General features: G+C 50.0%; 1 protein-coding gene across 9 annotated transcripts in view; it reads right to left on the bottom strand.

Moving 5' to 3' along the window:
- The window catches only part of HDAC4 (histone deacetylase 4), a 340,829-nt gene that overhangs the window by 229,420 nt on the left and 99,035 nt on the right, over nt 1-12,374 (bottom strand). Inside the window, exon 2 of one of the 9 annotated variants that reach the window (XM_074398759.1) lies at nt 12,206-12,366. The exons of the other annotated variants lie outside the window; for them this stretch is intronic. The gene's annotated coding sequence lies outside the window, so the exon portion shown is untranslated. The remainder of the gene's footprint in view (nt 1-12,205; nt 12,367-12,374) is intronic. 9 annotated transcript variants of the gene reach the window in all.

The following is a 12,374-nucleotide window of genomic DNA, read 5'->3' as shown; positions in this document are numbered from 1 at the left end:
TCACGACTCCTGAGGCTCCTTTGGCTGAGAAGGTTTCTCAGACTCTCCTTGATTTGCATGACTGACAGTTTTAAGCACTTGATTGGGTGTTTGGTAGAATGTCCCTTCCCTTCGTTAGGATCTGTCTTGTGTCATCATGACTAGACGGGGTTGTGTGTTTTCGGAAGATCACAGAGACCAAGTGGCACCTCCTCACGTCATCTCACAGGTGTACGCTGTCGACAGGACTTTTCCCCAACTCAGGATGAAAATCAAGATGCTAAGGGTCAAAACCTGTTGTATGCACCCAACACCTACTCCAAGGGAAATGTGTGTGTGCCTTACAGCAGAAGAAAGGCTAAGAACTCACGAGCTGCACCCCAACCCTGGGAGTGAGAGAGAGCACGCCAGGGCAGCCACAGGCAGTCGACGGAAGATGAGGGCAGGGATTTAAAACACAGACAGCGAACTTACAACTAAGGGAACCCATGAAGCCAGAGCGACTCAAAAACGCGAATACAGATCAATCAAAAGGAGGGCCAAGTCGTGTTAGACAGAGACAAATCCAGCAAAGATTTCACAACACCGTAAGCAAATCTATGACAATAAAATTAAAGATTTAGATGAAGTAGAACTCCTAAAAACATTCTTTTAAATTCATACTGCAGGAAAATAAAAGGTCAGATTATTAGTAACCACTAAAGATATTTAATCAGTAGTTAAAACCTCAAACCACCAAGGAAACATGAACCCCTACAAACTTTCAAGGAATAATTTAATCTAATATTAAATAAACTATCCCTATAAGTTAAAAAAAAGAGAGAGAAAAAAAAAAACAAGGACATTAAAAAAGGAAAATTACTTTCCACTCCAATTCAAGAGCAGAGATGAAGAACCCTGAAGCACTAGCAAAGTATGAAAATGACAGGATTTATCACAAACAAGCTGAATCCACAGGAAGAGACAAGGGAAGTTTAACAGAAAATTAGAACCGAAAACCACATGATCCTCACACAGACGCAGTAAAAGCATTTGGCTAATGGAACACAGCTATCTGTGAACTTAACTTGAAAACGGGAATCTAAAAGAACCTATGTCAAACATCACACTTAAATTGGGAAAATGTTAAAAACGTTCTCTTTAATGTCAAGGATGACAGAAGGAAGCCCAGTGTTTCTGCTCTTATTCCAACCCGAAATGGAATTCCCAGGTAGCACTGTAAGACAAGGAAAACACACACAGGCACTAGAGAGAGAGGCGCTCAACTGGCATCACTACATTGACAGTCTCTGTCTTAGAACGCTGAGGAATCTAGAGAAAACATTTTAGCAATTATAAGTTTTTAAGATGATGATTGGATATAAAAATAAAATACAAAAATCAACTGCATCTCCAAAAACGAGCAAGGGAAAACTTAATTTGAAAAAAACATCTTGTCTCCGGGCGCAGCAGCTCACGCCTGTAATCCCAGCACTTTGGGAGGCTGAGGCGGGCAGATCACAAGGTCAAGAGATTGAGACCATCCTGGTCAGCATGGTGAAACCCTGTCTCTACTAAAAATACAAAAATTAGCCGGGCGTTGTGGCGTGTGCCTGTAGTCCCAGATACTTGGGAGACTGAGGCAGGAGAATTGCTTAAACCCAGGAGGTGGAGGTTGCAGTGAGCCGAGATCGCGCCATTGCACTCCAGGGCAACGAGAGCGAAACTGTCTCAAACAAACAAACAAACAAACAAATATTGTCTGCAACAGAAAAACAAAACTACAATCTACCAAACAATAAAGAATAATTCTAACTTGACATGTGCAAGAACTTCATGGAGAAAATTATAAAAATCTATTGAAAAAAGACACAAAAGAAGACTTCATTGACACAGAAATATACTATAAAGATGCCAACTGGGCCCAAATTCATCATATACGCAATGCAATTCCAATCAAGTTTCAGGCTTGGCTTTTTAAAGGAACTTGTCTCTAGAGAAGTCACAGCTTAGGAGGAGCTGGGACACTCTCAGGGAGGGGCTTGGAATGTGGGAGCTGAGGCTGCAGTGCCTGTCAAGGAGACAGTGCCCTCCTGGCCCCAGGATGGGCTCTGGAGCCTCTGAGCACAGGGAGGCTCCAAAGCAGACCCAAGCCGGAGGGTGAGCTGGCCGCACAGCTATCCCAGGGAAAGGGTGTAAAGTGTCAAACATTACGGTTCTCAAAATGAGAAAAGAAAATGAAACTGATCCCTACCCTGCACCCTACACAGAAACCTAAGGCTGAAGTACAAAACACAAAAACGTCAAAGGCCTTAAGAGAAAATACAGAAGATCATCTTTACGGCCTCAAGGTACAGAAGGATTTTTGGTGGCTGTTTTGTTTTTAAATAAAATACAAAAGAGAACTAACCACAAAAGTTGTGCTGTTTTTAGTCAAGGTGTCATTTAAGAACTGTTTTGGCAAATAACTTTTCTTGTGTTGTGTGTGTGTGTGTGTGTGTGTGTGTGTGTGCGCGCGCGCGCGCGCGCGCAAGCACACACGTTTCCAGACCAAGGAAGCCAAGTAAAACACTTTTAAGTAACATTGTTTCCTTCTTCACTCACTAAGCCTTTACTAAATTCCAACTAAGTGCCCAGTATCACACCAGTAAAGAATAAAAAGGCAGGAGGAACAGAGGTCTTTTCTTCTGGACCCTGGAAATCCAGGCTGGGGAGAGAGCACACATCATGGGGACACTGTGTCGGGCACATGGGTCTCCTCCCAGCCACCGGACGAGGGGCCAGGACTCTGCCCATCACTTGATCCTGCCCAAACGCTGCAAATGCCTTATCACCCTCAGTTTCCCTACTGTAAACACTGGTGGGCAAATTTGCACAAACCCCCCTCCATACTCATCCTTCAAATTACACCTAACCTCATCTCTCTACGGTTCACCACTTCCTAAATTTTAAAAAAGCGTCGTGATCTTTACTCACCATGTCTGAGTTAGGGAAAACAAATGAGAATAAAATAAGCAATGTTCGATCACCTACAGAAAAGGTCTCTTACTTTCTAATCCAATTACTGTAAATAAATAAGTCTTCAAGAGTTAACATAAATGTACACACCACTGAAATGGCTTAATTGAAAGACACAACATTAACCAGGAAAAAGTCACTCAAATCTTGTCATTCAAATTTAAAATATATCAACATTTTTACTAAATGTAATTATTCTTTTTCAAAAGTACACTAATATTTTCCATATGATCAGACTTTACTCTCACACAGTTCCCTGTTAGTCAAGCTTAATTCCTTAAGTATAAAGAAGTACACCACCCTAAGGCCGGACTGTGGGGACACCCAGTACCAAACATGTGACACGAGGCACCACTGACATGTGGACAGCCAGCACAAATGGCACAAGGACGCCCAGCCCAATGACTGGCCCATCTATGTGGCTGAAGGATACTCTCTGAGTGTACTGGGGAGAATGTGGCAAATCTGGAGACCCTGGGAGCCTTACATATCACCCAGAGAAAGTTGTGGAGGGACAGGGATTTGCAGTGTCAATCTTTAGAACACTCAATCAAACAGGCAGGGCAAGCTCCAGAAATGGGAGCAGACACATACACACACGTGCATGCACACACATATATGTGTGCGCACACATGTACATGCACACATGCACTTACGTATGCACACACAAGCACACACATGCACTTACGCGCAAACGAGCGCACGCACACACTCGTGCACACATGCACAAACACATGCACTCAGGACACACATGCACTCACGTAGAACACATGCACATGCACTTATGTACACACACGAGCACACACTCATGCACTCAGTACACACACATAAAACGCATGTATGCACACACTCTCATGAGTGCAAACACACAGGTACACATGCATTCAGTATGCACGCACACATGCACACATGCATGCACTCACATAGAACACACATGCACGCACACGTAGAACACACATGCACGCACGCACATGCACACACGCAGACATAGCCCTGTTGAGTGTGTTTCTAGGACACTATGGGGAGGGGCAGGTTCTATACAGGCCTGCCTGGGCCACCCACAAGTCCATGTGAAGGGCAGCCTCCAGAGCTCCTATGAAGTGGGCAGCTTCGCTCACTCGCTCAGGAACTTTTTGTGGCACAGTAAGGCGTGGGGTGGAGAGTTTTCTTTAAAAGCTTTATCCAATCATGGCTAATGGAACAAGGGAGCCAGGCCTCAAGAAAGCTGAAGACAAACGGAAGGGCCATTCAGAAGGCAGCACCTGCCTCCACCTGCTAGGAGCGAGCCCGAGATACAGAGGACGGCAGGTTTCACCAAGCGCTTTCAAACAGAAATCCGAATTCCCAACAAAGAAAACTCAAATAAAACGCTCCCTAGGGTACTTGTTCAACCCCGTTTTAACTGTGACGCTTCTGTCGAGTGCCAGGGGGCGTTATGAGAAAACCGAACAGCGTGGCGGTTGAGAACGTTCCAAGGCATCTCTCGCCTGCCAGGGCTGGCCCAGGCCGGCCAGGGCCAAGTGCAGGCCGGGATGGGCCTCGCCAGCCACTGCGCAAGAGCCAGGCCAGCTGCGACACGAATGCCCTGCTGAAAATAGCCGCTGTTTGTTTATGTGGCCTGTGCTGAGAGTCTGCTCACCCTCCCGGAGGGGCTGGGAGGAGGCCTGAGGGCACCCAGCAAGAACTGCCGTGGGATCTTCAAAGAAAACTCACCTAGAGACCCTGCAGCTAGAGGGTAGCTCTGGAAAGCAGGCAGGCTGTGAGATCCCGCTCTGCAATGTTGGTTTTCACGGGTGTTGCTGTGCAGCAACCTATGGTAGGGCCCAAAGCCAGCCTGCTGCTCAGGCCTGGAGAACGAAAATTAAAAGACAACCTACAATTAACACTGGAACGATTATCTTCCTAATTTGGGTTAATTTCTACTTACAGCCTGAGCTGGCAGGTCGGGGGAAGGGCATCACTGGAGATACCTATATAGGAGCTATTTATTTGGTTCTAAGTCCACACATATTAGATTATCACAAAGAAGACTTCAAACGTCCACCATCACCTTCTAGAAAAGGGGCCGAAACTCAAGAGGCCCAGAGGCCTAAGTCCTCGCCACAGCTGAACAGGAACAGCAGATTACATTTGCATGAAAATAGAACCTTTGTTGGGAAGAGTTCCCGCTCCAGTGGATCCCTCCTTTGTCTGCAGTGGGGCAGGATGCGCTGCTGTGAGCACACAGCCCGGCTCAGGACGGCCACGTGGACACTGCTCTGCTCAGGATGGCCACGTGGACACAGTCCCGCTCAGGACAGCCACATGGACACAGCCCCCACTCAGGAAGGCCACATAGACACAGCCCCGCTCAGGAGGGCCACGTGGACACAGCCCCGTTCAGGAGGGCCACGTGGACACAGCCCCGCTCAGGACCGTCTCATTGGGGCTGTGCTCGCCCACTGTGGAGGACAGGCAGGGGGCAGGCCAGGATGGTGGGTGAGGCCACAGGCATTCCAATGTTTTGTCAGAGTGTGGCAGGTCACAGGGACTCTCAGCACTGGCTGTTTGTTGGATGTGTGACAGAAAGACCCTGGAGAGCTTCTGCGCCGAGATGGGCAGTGGAGGGTGAGCCCCGCTGTCCATCTGGAGCCCAGAGCCAAGCGAATCTGACGGGCCAGCAGTGACCCCACCGCCCCAGCGAGAAACCAGTGCCCCTACGGGCATACTGGCCCAGAAAATACAGACCCACCATCCTATCATCTAAAATGCATCTCTTTAATTCCAGAAAAGCAAGTTTAAGTACCTATCTGGGAACTTGATCCGAGTAATGGGTTAGGTCAAGTAAGGCGAGATCCACAATCCTGAACTAGGAGCCCAGTGGCGGGAGGGCAGGTCGAGGGATACTATTTCTTTTTTGTTTCTTTTTTTTTTTTTTGGAAGGGGGTGATGGACATTCACTACCAGAAGCCAAGGAGGCTCTTTCACCGGGTGTCTCACATGGAGCATCCTTTTAATAACCAAATAGAGTTATAGGGAAAAGCTGGGTGGAACAGGCACCCAGCACTCAGAGCAAACCTTGCTCAGGCCTTTCAGTGGGAAAAAGAACATTTCCCATTTTAACTTAACATTCAAACAGTAAATAGAGAGCTCCATTAGACACAGTTTTACTTTTAAAAAATGCAGTTGAACGTCCCTATAGACATGAAATGAGAGCACCCACCTGGCCCTCAGGTTTAGGTGCAAGGCCAGCAGCCAGCTCCCAGGTAGCCCACAGTCCCTTGGCAATGGCTTTCCTTCCCAGGCACCTGCTCCAGCTGGGTCAGTCCTCAGAAGGCTTTTCCCAAAGGGCATCCCATGAGGGGCCAGGAAGACCATGGGATATGAATTCCCTGAAATAATTAACAGGACAAGGCTCTTCCAGACAAAGCCCGGCTGGTTTCTCTACTTCAGAGCTTCCCAGGGCTTCCACGCAGCAACTGCCTTCTGAATTTCTCTGAATTTTCCCCAAAGAGGTTTGACCGGGGCCTGCCCTCTACCCGCAGTTTTCACGGTGAATAACTGCAAATACCTTGCAAAACCCCAGGGTCCCAGAAAACCCTATTTGAGAAGGGTCCTATCCTCTACAATTCAAGAGGGATAAAACCTACCCCAGCAGGGGCAGAACAGATAAAACCTACCCCGGCAGGGGCAGAACGTAACGAGGGCGGACAGTACGGAAGGAGCATGGGAGAAAGGTCAAATGCTTGCTACCATGAGGTGCTAAGGGGTCAAGAGCCAGGCAGAAGTTGAGCGCAGGAGCTGAGGCCACCTGCTTGAGGACACAGGGATCCCCGGAGCAGTGCACAGGGCACCCCCGGGCTTCCCACAGCAGCTGCACACAGAACACCTCGAGGCTCCCTCCAGCCGCTCTGCTTCCAGCTGCCGTGCCTGCCAGGTGGTTTTCCTGGGGTTCGGGTCCATCGCACCCTGTACTGAGAAGCCAACCTGTGTTACCTGGACATAGGGTTTAGGTGTGCCCAGCGATGGCATAAAAACCCTGATGGCAAGAACACCAGCCTCCTTCCTTCCCTGGGACACCTTTCTAGTGGGAAAACATTTAACAAGTATTTGCTAAGCACCTGCTAGGTCCCTAGAACTCTAAAAGTAACAGGAAGATGATAAATCATCCACTTGCAATTTACCAATTGCCATTTGTTAATTTACCAGAGACATTTCTAGCAAGAACTGGGCCACACAAATACCAGCCCACCGTCCCCCAGCCCACCCTCTGCTGCCTATGGGAGGAAGAGCAGCTCATCTCACAAATCGGACAGAAAGCTTGTGGGTGCGCCCGTGCAGTGCAGGGTCAGTGAGGTGTCACACTTATGCCAAAATAGAATGTCCCACGATCTGGCTCTATCACCCCAGGGCGACTCAGACGAAGATCGCAATTACCAGGCAGGTGCAGCTGCTTCCGAACCTGGGCACAGAGCCCTCAGTGGGCAAAGTCCCAAAGCGGGAGGGACCACAGGAGGCCGTCTGTTTGCTGTGGGGACATGGACAAGGGCAGCTCCTGATGGGCCTTAGCAGAGGACTGACAGATCAGACTGTATTTGGAAAGGTTCCTGAAGCTGTGGATAGGTTGAGAGGGAGTCTGGAGGCTACCTGCCTTCCAGGGCAGAGACAGAAAAAAGCAGAGTGTGTAAAGAGATGAAGGGAAGATCGTACCACTGGGTGTGGGACACTGAGTCCATGTGGAAGGTGGAGAGGAGGGAAGAGCTCTGTCGGACCAGGCTTCTGAGTGGGTGGGGCCCCCTCTGGGAGGGGACAACAGTAGTGGGAACAGCTGGGGCACAGAGAGAGGTATTTGTGGGCACCTCAGAGTCCCTCATGGCCAGCGCTCAGGACGGCAGGCAGAGCTGGCACCACGACAGGGAGTTGAAAGGAAGAGGGGTGGGGGAGGCGTGGGCCCTCCTGGGAGGCCTCGGAGGCAGCGGAGCCCACCCCAGCCAGGAGCTCAGCGTCTCAGCTTCCTCTTCTGTAAAACAGGGCCATGCCACTCCTCCCTCAGGGTCCTATCAGCATCATCCAGGTCATGGATGATGGGCCACAGAAGGGAAGCCTCTGCTCTGACTGGGGGTGGCTATGTGGAGGCCCAGGAAAGACTCTGTCCAAGAGCTTCAGAACCACACCTGTTGGATAAGACTTTTACTGCTAGAGAACAGCTGCTAAGAGTTTTTTAATAGTGTGAAAAGATGATTACAGGCAAAGGTGAAAAGCTAAAGAGCAGATTTTTATTCATCCCAAAGCTAGTTACATAAAGACCAATGAGAACCAGACAAGATCGAAGCTGGAAGGAAAGGCATGAAAATGTTCCCGGTGGGGCCCAGGGTGACAGGCCTAGGAGTCAGAGAGATTCTCCCCTTCCTGCACCTCTGTCACTTCCACAACTTCCTGCAGCAAACAGGTCCTCCCTCATCAGCAGAGACGAGAACAATGTCCCCTCGTTTGTTAAAGGAGAAAGGTCTTGGCATTCTTGCTTCGCAATTTGCTGTTTCCTTTAGAGCTCAGGCTCTAGAAGGCTTTCCATTCTGTTGTGTGTCCAGCTGACCGTTCCATTCAGCTTCATTTTACTTCTTAAATGGACACCCTCACCAAAAGCACCACCCCCGCCATCACCACCCACGACTCCTGCGCAAACAGACCAGAGAGGCAGGCCGCCTGCCTGAGTCCTAGGGCAGCAAACCACGTCACGAGCTCCCAGAGCACCCCACTGTCCTTCTCAGCCTCCTCATTACTCAGTCAGCAACTCACACTTCATTTACAACAGCTTCTTAGGGGGCGCTGAAAAAACAGCCAGTCACTAGAGCTACCAGGCAATGCATACACCTATAGGGGACTCGTGTCTTCATAGAAGCAGGAGAGAACAGAGGATGCCATCACCCCCATTTTACAGATAAGGACACTGAGGCACAGAGAGGCTCAGGGATGATTCAAAGTTAATCCAGCAAGAAGAAGGCAGCAACAAATTGGAGTCTGCATGGGTTGCCCTGGAGCCATGTCCTTGGACACTCTGCTTGTTCAATCAGAAAGCCACCACTTTTTTTGTGTGTGTGTGATGGAGTTTTGTTCTTTTGCCCAGGCTGGAATGCAATCGTGTAATTGATCTTGGCTCAAGGAAACCTCCGCCTTCACGGTTCAAGCAATTCCCCTGCCTCAGCCTCCTGAGTAGCTGGGATCATAGGCATGCACCACCATGCCCAGCTAATTTTTGTATTTTTAGCAGAGATGGGGTTTCTCCATGTTGGTCAGGCTGGTCTCATACTCCCAACCTCAGCTGATCCTCCCGTCTCAGTCTCCCAAAGTGCTGAGATTACAGGCATGAGCCACCACGCCTGGCCACCACTCTCAGAGCACAGGCACACACACACATGCAGGTGTGCACACATGCCTGCAGGCAGACGATGTGCTTGGCCGTATGTGTGCGCTAGGTGTGGACGCGAGCACTGTGCCCGGAAGAAGGCCAGTACCCGCCTGGACCAGGGTCTCTGCTGACAGCCACACAGGGTGGTCACAGCCAGTCCTGCAGCGCCCTGGCCTGGCTGGTTTTCTGGCTTTTCCCCGTTTCACTGGCTACAATCTCTCCTTTTTCAGATGCAGACAGCTAGCTGAGTTCCGACACTGTGATTCTAAAGGTCACCCCATGACATTTCCTGTGGCCTCAAGTACCTTGGAAGGCCTTGGCAGATCAGGGTCACAGTGCTGGCTGGCATTTAGGAGAAACTGCACGGCTTTATTTTTTAGGACTTTGCATTTATCTCATCATTTCTGGCTCTTTTTCCTTGAAAATAAGTCACTAAATAACAAATCAAGGCAGCACTGTTCAAGCGTATCCTGGACAGGGATGAAACGGGTGCCTGCCCGTTGCCGGGGCCGGGAGCTGTGCTTCAGTCAGGTTAGCGGGCATGGGAACCAGGACTGTCACCTCAGCCCAGGAGATCGCTGGGGGCAGATAAATTTAGAAAGTGTGGATTAATGATTAATGACTAAACTCACTCACCACACCTGTCAAAAGCGGACAATCCTGTAGCCATTTGCCCTAATTTTCCTCAACATTCAATATTTGATTGTCCCGCCAAAGCAATGATCAGTTCTCTAGATGGCTTCCAAACATGTTCACAGGGCTGCAGGGAACAAAGAAAACGCCATTTCTGTTTGTGTTTATGTTTAAAAAATAAAAAGGAATTAAGCCTTATGCTACTTCCTACAAGGGCTGGCCTGGGTCAGGGCACGGGTGGCTCCCCAGAAGCCTCTGGACCCACGTGTCACTCTGTGTGAGCTCTCACAGATGTGGGGACTGAGGACAAGGTGATCACAAATGCACCTAAGCCCCCGACCTTCCCACGAGCAGCCAGTGCTCCCCCAAACCGTGGCTGGATGATGAGGCAGGCCCACGGCTCCGTCCGACGTCAGCCCAGGGCCTCCAAAGTGGACTTCCCTCCCGAAAGGGTCCCATGCTGTCCCAGAGAGCAGCACTCGGTGCCAAAAACCTGTGGGCAAGCCACAAAGGTCCCCTCTAGAAGACAGGACCCAGAGCTTACGTTGTCATTTAACGCAGACGCTGGTGTGACAGCACAGGGCTGAGACGGGGTGCAGAGGTCTGTTGCTGCCTGGCCGTCCCGCTGTGAGAGGCTGCGGAGCCTTGCTGTGCAGCGGTCCCCTAACTCAGGGAAACCAAGCAGGGCATGGGAACGCTTGCCCATCATGTGGTCACTGCTGGCTTACAAGGCCTGAGAATGCCAGGCCCCACCCCACTGGCAGCCCCCATCACAGCGCCAGTGCCCTCAGGATCACGCCACGCTGTCATGGTGAGCCCCATCTGCTCGGCACCCACTGGGCTGAGCCCCACCTGACACAGGGCTGTGCCACATCAGAGGCCACGAACACAAAAAGAAAATCTTAGAAAGACTATGTTCATCACTTTAGAACTCTCAAGAAAATTGAGACCTTGAAAGTGAAAGTGAATTTCCTTTTTTTTATTGAGACAGCGTTTTGCTCCCGTTGCCCAGGCTGGAGTGCAGCTGCGCAATCTCAGCTCACCGCAACCTCCACCTCCTGGGTTCAAGCAATTCTCCTGCCTCAGCCTCCCGAGTAGCTGGGACTACAAGTACGTGCCACCACACCTGGCTAATTTTTTTTGTATTTTTAGTAAAGACGAGGTTTCACTGCGTTAGCCAGGATGGTCTCAAATCTCCTGACCTCGTGATTTGCTCACCTCAGCCTCCCAAAGTGCAAAACAAAAAGGTAAGTAGTGTTCTTGGAATTCAAGTAGCAACGTGTGCATATTCCACAGATCCCTCAAGCCCAATCACTACTCCTCTGTCCCCACACAGCCACCACTACTGATGCAGAGGTGAGAAGACACCCAAAAAAGGCAGGAATTGGCACAGTATGATAGAAGAGATACCGGTGTGTCATGGGTCTAAGTTTGCTGAAATCATAATGGGTAAAATATATTTCACAAGATGAAAAATTAATGGACTAAAACATAAATAAGACATTCCACACCAAATAATTCCCTCACCAGACGTTTGCTGACGGCAAGCTCAGGGAACAGCAGAGCCTGTCTGGGCTTCCTGAAGCAGCCAGACCTCGGATCGAATCCAGGCTTGACAATGGACTGGGCTGGTGTCCTGGAAAAGCGGTGGCTTCTAGAGGCTGGTGGACCCCCTGGGCATCACTGGGAGGTGAGAGAAGCTTCCAGAACCTGACACATGGTAGGGATCCAGAATCGCCAGAGCTCTTGCACCCCAGGGGGAAATGAGGCAGCCTGAAGTTGAGGTGCAAGCACGCCACGGCTACTCTGGGGCCCTGCAACCCCAGCTGTCGCAATCACACCATCACTGGGGGAACGCTGTGCCCTCTCCGGCGACCTCCTAATTTAGTCATCAAAGCCACTGGGGAGCAGGTGCCCTGCAGCCTCATTCCACCCACATCCCATGCACAGCACACACAGGACCGGCAGCGACAGGAACAGCCCGCCACTCCTTACAGAGCTGTGAGACTGTGGCTCAATCATTTATCCAGGACCCAACAGCGTGGAAATCATGACACTCCACCTACAGGGGAGGTTAGAGGCATTTAATCAGACACTTTCAGATGACTTTCATTTAATTATCTCTCAGACACTTAACTGTCATACCATGAACACCACTATTTCCTCCGAAAGGTACTGAATCCAGAAGTTCCCCTCATCGTCACAGCCTACCTTATTCCAAATATTCGAAGGCTGGAACCAGGACCAGCCTGCCACCGTGAATATTCCCCCAACGCCAACACATCCACTGCCAGCATCCAGGTGAAACTGCCTCGTTACTGGTCCATCCTCTAGGTTAGGTTATTCGTTTTCTTTTAACTGCAGAAAGGCGACTGCCAGA

This window comes from Saimiri boliviensis, chromosome 5 (assembly GCF_048565385.1).
Source record: "Saimiri boliviensis isolate mSaiBol1 chromosome 5, mSaiBol1.pri, whole genome shotgun sequence".
NCBI lineage: Eukaryota > Metazoa > Chordata > Mammalia > Primates > Cebidae > Saimiri > Saimiri boliviensis.
The sequence above is the reverse complement of the archived record's forward strand: the minus strand, read 5'-3'. Positions and strand labels throughout refer to the sequence as shown.